Here is a 19,425-nt window from a genome sequence, read left to right on the forward strand (position 1 = left end):
GGCACTATCCATAATATTCAGTTCTTAGCATACTTAGATATAGGTATATGTACAAAGTTTACATACATAGCTACATAGATATCTTATATAGATATATAAGCACTATAAAATAACAATTAAAAACACACTGAAAAACAAGTTATAAAATATCAGACAGATGACTAATATTTCTATGATGAAATCAGTTCCTTCAGATAGATAAAGATAGAAAGCGTGGTATACGAAATTTACAACAAGAAAAACATAAGACAACTGACACAGAAGAAGTCCTAATAGCTGATAGTCATATGAAAAGTAAAACTGTCACTAGTTATTCAAAGAAATGTAAATAAGATTGCGTTGGGTGCTATTCTGAATTAATAAATTTCAAAGGTTTAAAAAATTGATGAAATCATGCATGAGACCATGAGGAAAAAGTCACATTCATACACTGATAAAGATAAAAAAATTCAATTTGTTTAGAAGGTACTTTAGAAATAGATACCTAAACTTCAAAATTTTCACTATTTATGACTAAGTAAAAACACATACACAATACTATATAAAAAAATAGATAAGCAGCAATAACTGTTCCATAGCAAAGACAACTATATTTAATATCTTGCAATAATTTCTAATGGAAAAGAATCTTCCAAAGAAAATATATGTGTGTGTATATATATATATATATATATATATATATATATGAATGAATCACTTTGCTGTAAACCTAAAATATACAAAATGGTTAATCAACTATACTTCAATAGAAAAGAAAAATTTTTTAGTATATTAAAACTAGATAAACTAACAAGCTACAAGAGGCATCAATGATAAAAAAATATAAAAAGAAAATTTACAAATAACATAAATGTCTGCAATGGAGCATGCTGCTGCTGCTGCTAAGTCACTTCAGTTGTGTCCGACTCTCTGCAACCCCATAGACGGCAGCCCACCAGGCTCCCCCATTCCTGGGATTCTCCAGGCAAGAACACTGGTGTGGGTTGCCATTTCCTTCTCCAGTGCATGAAAGTGAAAAGTGAAAGTGAAGTTGCTCAGTCGTGTCCAACTCTTAGCGACCCCATGGACTGCAGCCTACCAGGCTCCTCTGTCCATGGGATTTTCCAGGCAAGAGTACTGGAGTGGGGTGTCACTGCCTTCTCCGCAATGGAGTATATTCATAGTTAATTGAATATGAATTAAATATTCATAGTTCTTTCATCTTGGGAGAGGATTATTACTCATATATAGGATAAAATTCATTGCTATGAAATATATGAATAACAGACATTTAAAAACTGAGTTCACAAGAAAGATATACAGGAAACCCATTTTTAAAACTTACATGTCTAAGAAGAAAATAGAAAATGTATATCTTTAATTCTTATCACTAAATTGTTCCTCTCCAGGCTTATATGCATTTATTCGTTTGAGTCATAAGAGACTGTTCTTTCAGTCAGTTCATATTAGATCAAATATCAATTTTATAGAGTTCAACCTAATATACATGCTATTTTTTTAGACATAATATTAAACTATTGTATCTTGAAACAAACCAAATTACTGATGCTTGTTCCACATTTGAATTGAATACCAGGAGTCCCCCACTTGCACTGCCACCACTAAGCTTTCCTCCAGGCCCCACACCACTAATACCCACGCTCTCTTGTCACTCCTCTCTTGGCACTCCACACCATGCCTGGGCTCTCCCATGGACACAACTCTCACTGCCTCAGTGAGAAAGCAGCATAATCTGGTTGGAGCCCTTTGAAACTGTTATAGCCAAGAAGAGACATGCAGGCAGCCAGGCCAGTGAGGAAAGACATTGTGAGGGTAATGATTGTGCAGCGGGTCTTGTAGACAAAGGAAACACTGCAGGGGTGGTGCCAGGAAGCCCTGATACAGGGGCAGTGACTGGAGGATTTTGTAGCCAATATCAGAAAAAAATAGAATTGGACTGAGCAAGAGAGAATGAATGGGATAATCATCAGAGTTAACTGCAGTGGGTGTGACATTTCAAAGGAGCTATAATCAAATCTCTATCTAAAGGCTTTGATCATGCAATATGTAGATTTGAAAATATACATTATCTGGTATACAAAACAATCTATATTCACTTTGTTTCCATATGTAAAAAAATATTTAAAGCTGTTTCAAAGACCAATAAAAGGTCAGTTTTTTTTAAGTAGTAATTAAAATTTTTTATTGATAGTAAGAAAATTAGGTGATTATTTTTTCCTGTTTTTCTCTTTAATTATCAATGAACGGATAAAGCAAATGTGATACACACACACAACACACAAACACCAACATAATATTTAAATTAAAAAAACAAAAATTTCCTGCCATTTCCAACAAGCACAAGAGCAACTTATGATTAAACATGGAGAAAGTGAAATAAGCCAGTCGCAGAAAGCAAAACACTGTCATACATGAGACATCATAGCAATTCAGAAATGGAGTTAAATTTAATGGTGCATGAAAATTCAGGTACTGTTCTCATGAGTAATCATAAGGTTATCATCATGTAGTTGCTGCTGCTGCTAAATTGCTTCAGTCGTGTCCGACTCTGTGCGACCGCATAGACGGCAGCCCACCAGGCTCCCCTGTTCCTGGGATTCTCCAGGCAAGAACACTGGAGTGGGTTGCCATTTCCTTCTCCAGTGCATGAAAGTGAAAAGTGAAAGTGAAGTTACTCAGTCGTGTCCTACTCTTAGCGATCCCATGGACTGCAGCCCACCAGGCTCCTCTGTCCATGGGATTTTCCAGGCAAGAGTACTGGAGTGGGTTGCCATTGCCTTCTCTGATCATCAACTAGATGTGAAGTCAAAAGTATTAGAGTAAGATATTTGGGTATGTATATTCATAGTCAAGTATTAATTCCTACAAAAATTGTTACATGATGATCAGTACTATGTCTTAAATTGGTAAAATGCTGATGCCAGTTTTTCATACATATTTAAATAACTGGAAACAACTAAACAACCATCCAAATACTGGATTAAAGCAAGAGCCTCTAATGGCAAAAACAGAATTCTTTTATGAAACTAATGTTTGTACTTGAAAAAAAGTTCCAAAACTGCACACCAAATATTACCAACAGTGAATCCTCAAAATAGGATACATGTGGCTTTCATCTCCTAAGTCCTACATTTCTGTATTATTCAAATGTTTCAAAACAATCTGGTACTGGCTTTTGACTTAAAAATGAAATTTATTGTGAAAATACAGAATAAGAGTCCCAGATGTATAACCCTTCAAATTCAGATTTTAGTGATGGTAGTACCACTTAATCAAGCATTAAAAACTGAAATAAAGTTTTACAAGTGTGTCAACAACTGTTTACTCATAGAAAATCACAATAGCTCCCTAACAGAAAGTGTTGTCCATAAGAAATCCATGGCCAAGAAAAAAATCTTCTCTTTGTGGCAGTCTACTGCTAGGGGCTATAAAATATATCTATCATCTAGCTGATTGATGCTAGTAAGGAAAGAGACTCCGATGAAAAGAAAAGAGAGGAGACAGAAGAGACAGGGACAGTAGCGAAAAGAAAAAGGAGAGAATAGAAGCAGGCAAGAAGGAATAGCATAACAATTAAAAGGAAGCAGTCAGAACAGCATACCTTAGGAGTGGTTCCTGAGTCTTTTTTGCCTGCTCACCAATTACAAACTCTCAGTCACTTCTCTCTTCACAATGTCTCAGCAGGGCACATAATGCAACAATCTACAGTGCATTTTCCCAGCCTCTGACCTCATGACTCCACCTCACTAATCTCTTGAACTACTAGGACAATTGTTCTTTCATTGACATGAGGGTTACTCATACTTTCGTTCTGCCCTATAGTTTTCCCTGCATTTTTCCCTTGGCCGATTACATCTAGTTTTCCCTACATTTTTCCCTTGGCCAATTACATCTTGTTCTAGAATTTCTGTCAGTTATTCCGCAGTGATACCCCCCAGTCTGCAAGAGATATTCTTCCACCCTGCTTACATGAGATATTCTTCCACACATCTTACTTGTGAGGTTCTCATGACAACTTTTTCATGACAGTATAATTTACAATTGACTAGTTTTTCTGTCTCCTCTGCAAAGGGTATGAGCTTCTTGAGAGCAGGGACTATGTCTTAGTCAGAGATTCTGACCATATGAAATCATGTGAATTTGGAAGAGAAAGCAAGGGGTTGGATGGCTGTGGGCACGCATGTGCATATACCTTGAAAACTGATAATAGTTTCTTGGTAAACACATTGGTTTTTTATATTATTCTCATTGAAAACTGATACCAGTGAAATTAAAAAGCAATTTTCATTCTAAAAATTGCCATGAAAAAAATGACAGGTCAAAGATGATTCACATCAAAACCAATTCCCAAGGTCCTTCCTAGATCTAAGTGAAATATAATCCATGTCCAAAAATTTCCCTGGTAATTAAGATACAGTGCAGGCATATGAAGAGCTTCAAGCCTCGAGAAAACTCGGACTTCCCCTTGGAAAGGCTGGCACTTGTATAGTTTCAACAAATGCATGCTGAATTGAAAAATAGAAATAGAGATGAGAAAGAGTGGAAGGCAAGGTGCAGGGGGCAGGGGGTAGAATTTTTGAAATGTTGTAGCAGAGTTGCTATACTTTGCCCATAGAGGGAAAGCAGCTGGTGATTTTAAAAGGCTATTCACTTAAATTATACTGTCCCCACTTACCTGACCTCACTTCCCCCAAAAAGGCCCCAGAAAACAATATTTTCACTATAAATGAACCTCTTAAGAAGTGTTTCCCTCTTTGATCTCTGTGGTTAGTACTCCTTACAACTGCTCCAGCTCTAACAACACTTTTGAGTGGCCCTTTGATAACGCAGTGACCTGAGTCCCTAGGCCGTTTATTATGAGATTTCTACCTTGAATTCCCATGCCATTAAGAGAAGAAAAAATATTAGAAGCTTGATTTTAAAAGTAAATGCAAATAAAAGGAGGCTATGATTAATAAACTGTGACAGCGATATATATTCAAGGAAACTCAGCATCTTCTAAAATTTTAATACCTACTGATCAATATCATTTAGACCAATACTAGTGAAAAAGGAATGCCTATTAACACACTCATTAGAAAAATTATTTCAAATTCTAATGGAAACATACTCATGCAATATTCCTAGAAACCCTATCCCTGCTTTTACCTCATTGATAAAATTACCAATCCTATTTTGGCCATGATAATATCTTAAAAAAAGAAATAAATATGTTGAAAAAGGTCAGAATACTAAAGTCAAAACGAATATTCAAGTGAAATAATATTCTTATCTCAAAGTTTATGAATTCATTCCCTAGCTATGCTGCTTCTTTTTTAGATCAATGCCATGATGTATTAAAAAGAAGTTCACAAGTCTATTAAGCTTTTCACTTTTCTGAGTATAATACCTATATGATCTCATTTATTATGTCTAAACAAATAGTGAGATGGAAATCCCATATTCTTCCTCACCTGATGAGAAATAAGACTGTGACTTCTCAGTTAAGGGGAAAAAATTTGTGTACCTTGGCATTCAGCACTGTGATTTTTTTATTCATTAACTAACTCTGGACACACTTAATATCTATAACTCTATAATACTGCTCAGAAAAGCAATGTGTACACACAGAAGATCAAATATCACCATTCTTATAAAATTTAACATTATTATAAGAGCTACATTTCAACATATTGTACTAAAATTCTTTTTGTTAAACTGCTATTATTCTCATTTTACAAAAACTTAGACTAATTTCTACATAACATTCAGCCTAGAAAGAAATTAACAAAAACTTAGTGTTAGAATTGTAGCATTCTTTTTTACATCAAAAATGCACAGTATCCAAGCATTTTTTTTTAAAAAAAAGCTAAAAAAAGTTGATAACTAAAACCTTAGTTCATAGTGGAAAATAATATTTACTAATTTATCTTTTTAGTGTTACATTTTATGTTATCAAGATAAATTAACATAATGTAAAATCAACTGTTTGAGAGCTACAAACCAATGGCATTTAGGCATTCATTATATTGTGGGATCATCACTTCGACCTAGTTCCAAACTATTTTCATCCATATTGAAATACGTATTTGATACACATTTGTGTCTGAATGGTATTCCTTTGTATGGATTACCACATTTGTCAATCCATTCATCAACAGATGAACATTAAGATGAACACCTTTGCCCATTGTGAATAGTTTTAGATATTCATGTACAAGATTTTAATACTTGTTTTTAATTCTTTGGGGTTAAAGACTAGGAGCAGAATTGATGAGTTTTATGATAATTCTGCTTAACTTTGTGAGGAACTGCAGAGTATGAAGGGTATCACCCCACTGAAATGTATTTGGCATTTTCTCATGATTACACCAAAGTTCTGGGTTCAGGGGACACACACCACAGGTGATCTGCCATTTTTGACACCTGACATCTGTGTCTATACCATCACCATGATTTATGTCTGCTGATGTTGACCTTGATCATTTGACTGAAATGGCAAGTTCCCTCACTATAGATTTACTTTCTGTACTATCCACACTGTATTTTGAGAAAAGTCACTATACTCAGCCCACATTTAAGGAATGGGTAACTATGCTCCCCTTGATTAGGGTAGCATGCTACACTATTTATCTCTAATTCTCCTGCATGAATGATTACTTTGCTACCCCATGCACTAATTTATTCAGTCATTTATATTAGTATGAAATTATGGATATTTATTTTATAATCTAGATTATAATCAAATACTGCTATTGGGAGCATTTTCATTTGGCTCTTAAGCCTCTTTGATGTATAGCTGCATCAAATTTTGTGAGTTTATGTATATTTGAGCATTCCCTTATTCTCTGGGACTAAAAGATGCTCCCAGATTATCTTGTATCTTAATTTCCTATTCCAACAATAGCCATATCTCCAAAGATCCCTGATTCCATTTATAGATAATGGAATTAGAAATAAACATGTGCTCATTGTTTCTAGAGTGCCATTGTTTTCAGGCCCTCACAGAAGACACAGCAAATGCCTAAAACAATATATTCAAAATTGCAGTTATCATAAAGAATTTCATTACACTAAAATCTCCTGTGCTTCACATATTCATTCAGTCCCATGAATTCATGAACGTCTGACAAACACCTAACTTTTCACTGTCTCCACTGTGTCAAGACAGAAGACCCTCTTATGTCTGATCAGAAGCCGAGTTGACTAGTGGTGGATTGACATCACTGACACTATTTACATAGTTAATGTCAAGTGTAATAATCCCACTCTTCTGCTTCATTCTTTTCATGCCTGCTTTCCAAACCCTGCCATTCATTCCCAAAGTGCAAAAAGAACACTAAAAATGTGCAGTTGAATAAATTGTCTCTAATTTCTCTTTATTTCTCTAAAACAACCATTTACATTGAATGAAATATATTTAAGCATAATATTATTTTAAATTAATTGAATTTAAAATATTCTTCCATACTCCATATCTCAAAGGAAAAACTCCACCATATGTGTGTGTGTGTGTATATATATATATATATATATATATATGAGTGCACATGTGCACATGTAAGTATGTAACTGCATAGAAAATAAACTGAAACCATAACCACCAATATCTGAATAATTGTATTCTTCTGTTGAAAAAAATGTAACAGCCATGGGCAGATAGACACATGTTATCATATTTCCTTCTCAGATCACTAAAGTGTTGGATTCTTGTCCTTAAGACTAAATCATATAATATTGTATACATGCAAATAAAAGGTAAGCTTCCCTTACAATATTCTGAAGAATATTGATAATATTGCCTTTGCGTACGTGTATGCTCACTTGTGCCTGACTCTTTGTGACACCACGGTTTCTCTCTGGTAAGAAGATACACTCTACACTACACTTTGTAAACTTCTTAATTTATCCCTTGGTTCTCTTTCTCTGTCATATTTAAGACAATCTTTTAATGCCATAATTCCATGCACATTAATTAGAATGGTTTGGAATTTTTGCATAGCTTTCAGAAATATCAACAGTTTCTTCTCCAAGGTACATTTTGAAACTTCGGACTCCCCATAATATCAAAATGAGTAACTGCTACAGGGTCTTACAGCTACAGAAGTGCCCTCTCTGAGGTAATATTCAGGTAATCACAGACCCACAATCATCAGGGTCTACAGTTTTCTTTGAGTTAAGGAAAACTGTGTTTTGGACACAGATATGTAACTGTAATTAATAGAAATGTCCAAATACTGGGAAAAGTGATGGTTATTAAATTAACTCTGGTAAGAATATGATAGAGATTATGGAGAGAAATCTCTCAAAGCCTACAATAATTAATAGTTACCCTGGAAATTGAATTATACTCTTGGAACTGAACAGGAGAGAAAGAATGACAACACAGATGAAGGCCTGGCATCAGAAAATGTTGGGATTACACTTTAGTCATGCTATTTCTCACTCTGAAACTTCAATGGATTGCACTGACAGCCAGGCTCAGAATAGTAAGAATATTTAACTTATTTTATTTGGTTATTGTGAAGATTATTTTAGACAATGTGGGTGAAAATTTCTGTCATATGAGAGGCATTCAGAGACTGACAGGGAGATACAAAGAAACAGGGAGGTTTAGTTTTCCCATGGTCCTAAAATTAGCAGTTCAAAGAATAAAATGAAATTATTTTTTCAATTCTTATTTTTAATTTTCCTAACTTTTGATTATTTTGTGAATTCTGCTCTAACTCATTTGATTTTACAACTATCAGTTCAGTTGAGTCTCTCAGTTGTGTCCAACTCTGCAATCCCATGAATGGCAGCACGCCAGGCCTCCCTGTCCATCATCAACTCTGGGGTTCACTCAGATTCATGTACATCAAGTCAGTGATGCCATCCAGCCATCTCATCCTCTGTCGTCCGCTTTTCCTCCTGCCCCCAATCCCTCCCAGCATCAGGGTCTTTTACAGTGAGTCAACTCTTCACATGAGGTGGCCAAAGTATTGGGATTTCAGCCTCAGTCAGCATCAGTCCTTCCAATGAACACTCAGGACTGATCTCCTTTAGGATGGACTGGTTGGATCTCCTTGCAGTCCAAGGGACTCTCAAGAGTCTTCTCCAACACCACAGTTCAAAAGCATCAATTCTTTGGCGCTGAGCCTTCTTCACAGTCCAACTCTCACATCAGTACATGACTACTGGAAAAACCATAGCCTTGACTAGACGGACTTTAGTCGGCATAGTAATGTCTCTGCTTTTGAATATGCTATCTAGGTTGGTCATAACTTTCCTTCCAAGGAGTAAGCATCTTTTAATTTCATGGCTGCAGTCACCATCTGCAGTGATTTTGGAGCCCAAAATAATAAAGTTTAACACTGTTTCCACTGTTTCCCCATCTATTTCCCATGAAGTGATGGGACCAGATGCCATGATCTTCGTTTTCTGAATGTTCAGCTTTAAGCCAACTTTTTCATTCTCCTCTTTTACTTTCATCAACAGGCTTTTTAGTTCCTCTTCACTTTTTGCCATAAGGGTGTTATCATCTGCATATCTAAGGTTATTGATATTTCTCCTGGCAATCTTGATTCCAGCTTGTGTTTCTTCCAGTTTCTCATAATGTACTCTGCATATAAGTTAAATAAGTGGGGTGACAATATACAGCCTTGACGTACCCCTTTTCCTAGTTGGAACCAGTCTGTTGTTCCATGTCCAGTTCTAACTGTTGCTTCCTGACCTGCATACAGGTTTCTCAAGAGGCAGGTCAGGTGGTCTGATATTCCCATCTCTTTCAGAATTTTCCACAGTTTATTGTGATACACACAGTCAAAGGCTTTGGCATAGTCAATAAAGCAGAAATAGATGTTTTTCTGGAACTCTTTTGCTTTTTCCATGATCCAGCGGATGTTGGCAACTTGATCTCTGGTTCCTCTGCCTTTTCTAAAACCAACTTGAACATCTGGAAGTTCACGGTTCACATATTGCTGAAGCCTGGCTTGGAGAATTTTGAGCATTACTTTACTAGCATGTGGGATGAGTGCAATTGTGTGGTAGTCTGAGCATTCTTTGGCATTGCCTTTCTTTGGGATTGAAATGAAAACTGACCTTTTCCAGTCCTGTGGCCACTGCTGAGTTTTCCAAATTTGTTGGCATATTGAGTGCAGCACTTTCAAAGCATCATCTTTCAGGATTTGAAACAGCTCAACTGGAATTCCATCACCCCCACTAGCTTTGTTCATAGTGATGCTTTCTAAGGCCCACTTGACTTCACATTCCAGGATGTCTGGCTCTAGATGAGTGATCACACCATCGTGATTATCCAGGAAGTGAAGATCTTTTTTGTACAGTTCTTCTGTGTATTCTTGCCACCTCTTCTTAAGATCTTCTGCTTCTGTTAGGTCCATACCATTTCTGTCCTTTATCGAGCCCATCTTTGCATGAAATATTCCCTTGGTATCTCTAATTTTCTTGAAGAGATCTCTAGTCTTTCCCATTCTGTTGTTTTCCTCTATTTCTTTGCATTGATCACTGAAGAAGGCTTTCTTATCTCTCCTTGCTATTCTTTGGAACTCTGCATTCAGATGCTTATATCTTTCCTTTTCTCCTTTGTTTTTTGTCTCTCTTCTTTTCACAGCTATTCGTAAGGCCTCCCCAGACAGCCATTTTGCTTTTTTGCATTTCTTTTCCATGGTGAGGATCTTGATCCCTATCTCCTGTACAATTTCACGAACCTCATTCCATAGTTCATCAGGCACTCTATCTATCAGATCTAGGCCCTTAATTCTATTTCTCACTTCCACTGTATAATCATAGGGGATTTGATTTAGGTCATACCTGAATGGTCTAGCGGTTTTCCCTACTTTCTTCAATTTAAATCTGAATTTGTTAATAAGAAGTTCATGATCTGAGCCACAGTCAGCTCCTGGTCTTGTTTTTGTTGACTGTATTAGAGCTTCTCCATTTTTGGCTGCAAAGAATATAATCAATCTGATTTTGGTGTTGACCATCTGGTGATGTCCATGTGTAGAGTCTTCTCTTGTGTTGTTGGAAGAGGGTGTTTGCTATGACCAGTGTATTTTCCTGGCAAAACCCTGTTAGTCTTTGCCCCTGCTTCATTCTGCATTCCAAGGCCAAATTTGCCTGTTACTCCAGGTGTTTCTTGACTTTCTACTTTTGCATTCCAGTGCCCTATAATGGGTGAATTTAACTCAGATGACCAGTATATCTACTACTGTGGGCAGGAATCCCTCAGAAGAAATGGAGTAGCCATCATGGTCAACAAAAGAGTCTGAAATGCAGTACTTGGATGCAATCTCAAAAACGACAATAATCTCTGTTTGTCTCCAAGGCAAAACATTCAATATCACGGTAATCCAAGTCTGTAATTATTTTAACAGTATTATTAATATAGTTTTATATAGCAGCAATATTTTGCCATTTCTAATTTTTCTAAAATAACATCGACAGCCTATTAAGTTAATATTAGGTGAAAAGTCAGGCATATGCTTTTATTCCGTGATATAACATACACCACCTACAATCTATTTCTTTTTCACTGAAGTGCGCAAAAGTGATTATAGTTCTCAGTAAGAAAATATTCAATAAATTTCTGTTTACCATACTGGAGAAAATTAAAAGCCCCTCCTACATCTATAGCTTTCTAATTCTATTTTTATTTTTATCCTTGGTATCTGATAACTCTGTGGACTTAAACAAAAACAGTATCATCAACAGCTTCAGTTACAGACAACAGGGAGGGTATACCCAGACTAAACCTCAGGGCCACAGCATTGAATTGATCATAATTCTTGATTCATAGTATATTCAACATCTTTTTCAATGGTCATTTTGAATTTTTATGCTTGTTTATTCAATGATAAAACTGTACCTATAAAAACATGACTAATATATGACCTAAACAGTTAATAATATCATACAGCTAATAATGTGTGCATACCCTTCCTGATCCTTAGCCTCCTACAGTTGGAGTTACTTATATCATTTTTAATAGATAGTTATATATAGAAATTCCTACAGAATACAGCATTTTTATATTGCTGTTTACAAAAATTATGCTAACCTCTTTTTTCTTCATTATGGTGTCTCAAAAAGCTATATATCTGTCATTTTATATAGTTGTACTTTACATGCTATGATTCTGAATAATATTCCATTTTCCTGTTTATATGCATAATTATAAATATCTCCATATGTACAGTTGTAAGAATTTATCTCAAGCATACACATAAGACTGAAATTGCTGGACCATAGGATGTGTGAGTATTGAGCTTTATAAGAAAAGCACAATTTTTTTTCCAAAGTGATTATGTAAGGATATGCTTCCATCACGAATAAATAAGAAATTTTCTTGATTCAGAAAAAATATTTTTATGTCTTTTCTTCAGATAAAATTAGAATAAAGTGAATAAATGGAAGAAATAACCAATTTGTGGTGTCTGAATTTATTTTTCCCCAGCTGTGTGACTCATAACAACTCTAGGCCTTCTTCCTAGTGATATTTTCTTCACTTTATTTAATCACCATTTTGGGCAGCATCTTCTTTGTTTTCCTAATTACTGCTGACCTTCATCTCCACTCCTCAATGTACTTCCTGTTAGCCAATCTTTTTTTCATTGATTATGTCTTTCAACAGTAACTACTCCTAAACTGATCTCAAACTTTCTCAGAGCAAACAGGACCATCTCCTTTAAGGCATGCATGCGTCAGATTGCTTTTGTTCCTCTTTTCTTTTGTGGGAGGGTGAGATGGTGCTGCTTGTGTCTATGGCCTATGACCATTATGCAGCCATCTGCAAGCCACTCCATTACTCTAGCATCACGAACACACAAATGTGCATTCAGCTAGTGACGACACCATGGATCATGGGCTTTGGGCATTCAATAAGCCAACTACCTATAATTATACAATTGCCTTTCTGTGGACCCAGAGAATTGGATAGTTTTTCCTGTGATATTTGGTGATCAAGCTAGCTTGCAAGGACACTGATATTCTCAAAATCTTGATAAATGGGGGTACTTGGGGGTACCCCAAGTGGGGTACTTGGTCACCATCTGCTTCATTCTTTGCTGATCTTTTACTTTTATATTCTGCTTACTGTCTGCCATCAGTCAATGAACAGGGCATCCGAGGCTCTCTCCACTTGCACTACCCACATCACAGTGGTCGTGTTATTCTTTGGGCCTGCATCTTAATCTATCTGTTTCCACTCAGCACCACTTGGGTGAGCAAGTTCCTTGCTATATTTTATGTGATCATCACACCACTACTAAATCCAGTCATTTATACTTTCAGAAATAAAGAGATTAGAAATGCCATTAAGGTGCTCACTTCGGCAGCACATATACTAAAATTGGAATGATACAGAGAAGATTAGCATGGCCCCTGCGCAAGGATGACACGCAAATTCGTGAAGTGTTCCATATTTTTACACCATGACCAAGTGGGCTTTATCCCAGGGATGCAAGGATTCTTCAATATCCACAAATCAATCGATGTAATTCACCACATTAACAAATTGAAAAATAAAAGCCATATGATTATCTCAATAGATGCAGAGAAGGCCTTTGACAAAATTCAACACCCATTTATGATAAAAACTCTCCAGAAAGCAGGAATAGAAGGAACATACCTCAACATAATAAAAGCTATATATGACAAACCCACAGCAAACATTATCCTCAATGGTGAAAAATTGAAAGCATTTCCCCTAAAGTCAGGAACAAGACAAGAGTGCCCACTTTCACCACTACTATTCAACATAGTTCTGGAAGTTTTGGCCACAGCAATCAGAGCAGAAAAAGAAATAAAAGGAATCCAAATTGGAAAAGAAGAGGTGAAACTCTCACTGTTTGCAGACGACATGATCCTCTACATAGAAAACCCTAAAGACTCCACCAGAAAATTACTAGAGCTAACCAATGAATATAGTAAAGTTGCAGGATATAAAATCAACACACAGAAATCCCTTGCATTCCTATACACTAATAATGAGAAAGTAGAAAAAGAAATTAAGGAAACAATTCCATTCACCGTTGCAACGAAAAGAATAAAATACTTAGGAATGTATCTACCTAAAGAAACTAAAGACCTATACATAGAAAACTATAAAACACTGATGAAAGAAATCAAAGAGGACACTAATAGATGGAGAAATATACCATGTTCATGGATCAGAAGAATCAATATAGTGAAAATGAGTATACTACCCAAAGCAATTTACAAATTCAATGCAATCCCTATCAAGCTACCAGCCATATTTTTCACAGAATTAGAACAAATCATTTCAAGATTTGTATGGAAATACAAAAAACCTCGAATAGCCAAAGCAATCTTGAGAAAGAAGAATGGAACTGGGGGAATCAACTTGTCTGACTTCAGGCTCTACTACAAAGCCACAGTCATCAAGACAGTAAGATACTAGCACAAAGACAGAAATATGGATCAATGGAACAAAATAGAAAGCCCAGAGATAAATCCACACACCTATGAACACCTTATCTTTGACAAAGGAGGCAAGAATATACAGTGGAGTAAAGACAATCTCTTTAACAAGTGGTGCTGGGAAAACTGGTCAACCACTTGTAAAAGAATGAAACTAGATCACTTTCTAACACCGCACACAAAAATACACTCAAAATGGATTAAAGATCTAAATGTCAGACCAGAAACTATAAAACTCCTAGAGGAGAATATAGGCAAAACACTCTCTGACATAAATCACAGCAGGATCCTCTATGATCCACCTCCCAGAATACTGGAAATAAAAGCAAAAATAAACAAATGGGATCTAATTAAAATTAAAAGTTTCTGCACAAAAAAGGAAAATATAAGCAAAGTGAAAAGACAGCCTTCTGAATGGGAGAAAATAACAGCAAATGAAGCAACTGACAAACAACTAATCTCAAAAATATACAAGCAACTTATGCAGCTCAATTCCAGAAAAATAAATGACCCAATCAAAAAATGGGCCAAAGAACTAAATAGACATTTCTCCAAAGAAGACATACAGATGGCTAACAAACACATGAAAAGATGCTCAACGTCACTCATTATTAGAGAAATGCAAATCAAAACCACAATGAGGTACCACTTCACACCAGTCGGAATGTCTGCGATCCAAAAATCTGCAAGCAATTAATGCTGGAGAGGGTGTGGAAAAAAGGGAACCCTCCTACACTGTTGGTGGGAATGCAAACTAGTACAGCCACTTTGGAGAACATTGCAAATAGAACTACCTTATGACCCAGCAATCCCACTGCTGGTCATACACACCGAGGAAACCAGAATTGAAAGAGACACATGTACCCCAATGTTCATCGCAGCACTGTTTATAATAGCCAGGACATGGAAACAACCTAGATGTCCATCAGCAGATGAATGGATAAGAAAGCTGTGGTATATATACACAATGGAGTATTACTCAGCCATTAAAAAGAATACATTTGAATCAGTTCTAATGAGATGGATGAAACTGGAGCCGATTATACAGAGTGAAGTAAGCCAGAAAGAAAAACACCAATACAGTATACTAACACATATATATAGAATTTAGAAAGATGGCAATGACGACCCTGTATGCAAGACAGCAAAAAAGACACAGATATGTATAACAGACTTTTGGACTCAGAGGGAGAGGGAGAGGGTGGGATGATTTGGGAGAATGGCATTGTAACATGTATACTATCATGTAAGAATCGAATCGCCAGTCTATGTCCGACGCAGGATACAGCATGCTTGGGGCTGGTGCACGGTGATGACCCAGAGAGATGTTATGGGGAGGGAGGTGGGAGCGGGTTCATGTTTGGGAACGCATGTACACCCGTGGTGGATTCATGTCAATGTATGGCAAAACAAATACAGTATTGTAAAGTAAAATAAAGTAAAAAAAAAAAAAAAAAAAAAAGAAATGCCATTAAGAGAGTATGATGAGAGACTGTGGATTTCTGTTGGTATTTCATCATCTCAAATTATCAGAAAGTCTTCTGTGAGTTCCTTAAATTAGCCACACCTATTCTGTCACTTAAGACAGGGAAGAGTTTCCCAATTCACATATGGAAATCATGTATATCTCTTGATGAAAGTTTTGTGTCAATTCTTTAGTATTCCAGAATTGTCAAAATGAGTTTTTGTTTGGGAAATTTGGCCAGTCTTTATAAGTATTATTTTTATTGTTCTCAATAATGACTTTAAATTAATAAGAATTTTAACATTTTTATTACTCTTCTTTTGTTACTTCAACACTGACACCATATCTGAAAATTTTCTATCATTCTATGCATTTCTTTTAGAAGAGCATTTCACATAGAACTTCTCTAAAGTTTAATAAGTTAGTGCATTATATTGCTATATTTATCTACAAAAATGATAAATTATTCTATTAATTAGTTAACATTCTATTACCTTCTGTAGTCATATCTATAAAAGTAATCATTAAGTATTCCTAATCATATTCAGAAAGAAAGTTGAATCATAATCATAATCTGGAGAGACGTTTGTTCCCTCAATATCATGTTTTAGTCATTTGTGATAATGTAAATTCTTTAAAAGATACATATTAAACACAAAGATGTCTATATTAACAACCTTTGGAGAATTTGCTTTTCCCTTCCTATTCATAAATGGGTTAGGCAGTTCATCATACAGGTAGGTCAAAAAGTAACTTTGGAATCAGCAATCCTTTAATTCCCTGAAGTATTCAAATAGCCTTTAAGAACTATATTATGTTCAAAGTTTGCAAATTATTCATTACTACATTAAACAAAACAAAACTTTTCTTCAGAAATCTTCCTCAAAATGTTATACAAGTTTACATCCATTTATATGAAATCCATGGATCTAGATATACTACCAATTCCATATTACTTTCTAAACATGACATGGTCCTGTGTAGTTTGTAACATTTCCAATAGAGAATCTCAGGGATAAATCTTAAATAAAACAACTGCTATTTTCATATGTGTATGTATATATGCACATATATTCTGATATTCTTATTCTTTTATATATTTGTACTCACTTTGGATAATATCTATTGATTTGTCTTGAATCGACTGATTTTTTCTTCTGCTGTGTCCAGTCCATTTTTAAGCCTTCTTAAATTCGTAATATTATACATTTCTTTTTCATTTCTAAAATCAATTGGTTCTTTCTTAGATATTCTGTTTCTCTGTATAATTTTTTTTTCAGTTTTTCAGCTCCTTAATGTCTCTCTCTTTAACTATATCAATTATTTTATGCTCTTTTCTGATTTCACAAATTGAGCCATATTTGGTCTGCTTCTCTTTACTCACTTCCTTCTAATTATCAATCACATGTTCCCACTTCTTGCATATTCCATAGTTACTCTTTTCTATTTTACACATTGTATATAAAAGATCATGTACCTCTGATCTAATAAATTCCTTCAGAAATAATCTACTCTTTCCTCTATGAGGTATAAAATGTTAAGGCATGATCCCTTCAATCCGATCAATTACTGACCTTATTCAAATCTGCATTGTAGTTTTTAGAAGACTTGGTACACTTCAGGTTTGATCCTGTGCCATAGATATAACCCTTCCACGTTTGGCTTATGATTCTAATAGATCTTTAGCTCCTCAGCCTGACAGATTCAGGTAATTCAGTATTGCCTTTCAGAACATTTGAGCTTAGAACTTCAGTCTTCTCCACTCTCCTGCTACTTTCAAATACTATTGGCAAATTCCTCAGAGTTCTGGCTTTATATTGTACTTCCTAATTTAATGTAGCTAACAAGAATCCACTAAAAGTATAAATCAAAGCAAAGAAATAATTGTGAGCAGGAAAAATATAAAATTACAAACTGATTGCATAATCCTGAAAGAACTGTGGATTACAAATACTCAGGACATAGTGTCCTTTCATAGCTTCACAGTGAACTGGCTCAGTCTTCTAGCTGTCAAAGCCAGCTATAAATTAAATTAGTTTTATAATTTACACAGACCATACACACTAACACATATTTGAAACCCATGTTTTGAGACACGGTAGAGTTAGATAAGATGAGTTACTATAGAAAATAGTCAGCGACAATTTGGAAAGAATAGTTGTTGTATATTAATAATAACATCTAGGCCATGATCATATCAACACATTCTGATGTTTGAGGAATATTCATTGATGAATTAAGTCACAGTTTCAGAAACTGTGAAATACCAACACATACATAAATTTCCCTGTCCTAAGTCAATTGGAGAATGATTTGAGTCCACTGGAATTGAAACAAACAAATTGTATTTCAGACTCATAAAATATACTGTTTATGAGGCTATCCTTTTTGTTTTCCTTCCTACTGTCAATCTCTATTATAGTATCTGTTCTGTTTTCCTTCTACTCCACTTCTCACAGTCTGTTTTTATTTCCAGGCCAAAAATACTCCCTCATACATATTTTTGTCTTTCAGAAAGATAAATGTAGTTATTCATATCTAGCACTTTAAAGAGAGTTAGATATTTCATAGTTTTCTGAAAAGTTTGCATATATTAGTTCTATATTAATTAATTCATTGAATTAATAAAATTCAGTTGATTAATTGAATACAGGCAGTCTGATGCATAAGGCCATACTTTCAATAGACACTAAGTCTATAATCACTGCTTTTCCAAAACTGTCCAAATATTTCCTGGGACTTCAATTTGGCTGACAAACAAATCGTTGTCTAGAGATTTAACAAGATAATTGAACGTAACCTCATAACCAATGGTCTAGTCTAAATATTATAAAATGGTCAGTTCAGTTAAGTTCAGTCGCTCTGTCATGGCTGACTCCGCGACCACATGGACTGCAGCATGCCAGGCTTCCCTGTCCATCACTAGCTCCCAGAGAATGCTCAAACTCATGCCCATAGAGTTAGTGTTGCCTTCCAACCATCTCATCCTCTGTCATCTCCTTCTCCTCCTGTCTTCAATCTTTTCCAGCATCAGGGTCTTTTTCAATTAGTCAGTTCTTCACATCAGGTGGCCAAAGTATTGTAACTTCAGCTTCAGCATCAATCCTTCCAATGAATATTCAGGAGACCGATTTACTTTAGTACTGGCTGGTTTGATCTCCTTGCAGTCCAAGAGACTCTCAAGGGTCTTCTCCAACATCACAGTTCAAAAGCATCGATTCTTTGGCATTCAGCTTTCTTTATGCTCTAATACATGACTTATCCATATATGACTACTGGAACAACCATATCTTTGACTAGATGGACCGCTGTCGGCAAAGTGGCTCTGATTTTATATGTTGTCTTGGTTGGACATTGGTTTTCTTCCAAGGTGCAAATGTCTTTCATGGCTGCAGTCACCATCCACAGTAATTTTGGGGCCCAAGAAAATAAAGTTTGTCACTGTTTGCGTTGTTTCATCTTTTCACCATGAAGTGATGGGACCAGATGTCATGATCATAGTCTTTTGAATGCTGAGTTTTAATCCAGCTTAACTGCAGAAAAAA

The 19,425-nt window shown here is 35.5% G+C and overlaps 1 non-coding gene and 1 pseudogene across 1 annotated transcript; both read left to right on the forward strand.

The window, feature by feature from the left end:
* The first annotated feature begins 1,146 nt into the window (after positions 1 to 1,146).
* LOC128054778 (olfactory receptor 4F17-like) lies at positions 1,147 to 17,521 on the forward strand (annotated as a pseudogene).
* Positions 13,295 to 13,401, forward strand: LOC128054925 (U6 spliceosomal RNA). The gene has a single exon (XR_008200067.1). It is a non-coding gene; the product is annotated as a U6 spliceosomal RNA (small nuclear RNA).
* Positions 17,522 to 19,425: the final 1,904 nt, after the last annotated feature.

This window comes from Budorcas taxicolor, chromosome 10 (genome assembly GCF_023091745.1).
Source record: "Budorcas taxicolor isolate Tak-1 chromosome 10, Takin1.1, whole genome shotgun sequence".
In the NCBI taxonomy this organism is placed as follows: Eukaryota; Metazoa; Chordata; class Mammalia; order Artiodactyla; family Bovidae; genus Budorcas; species Budorcas taxicolor.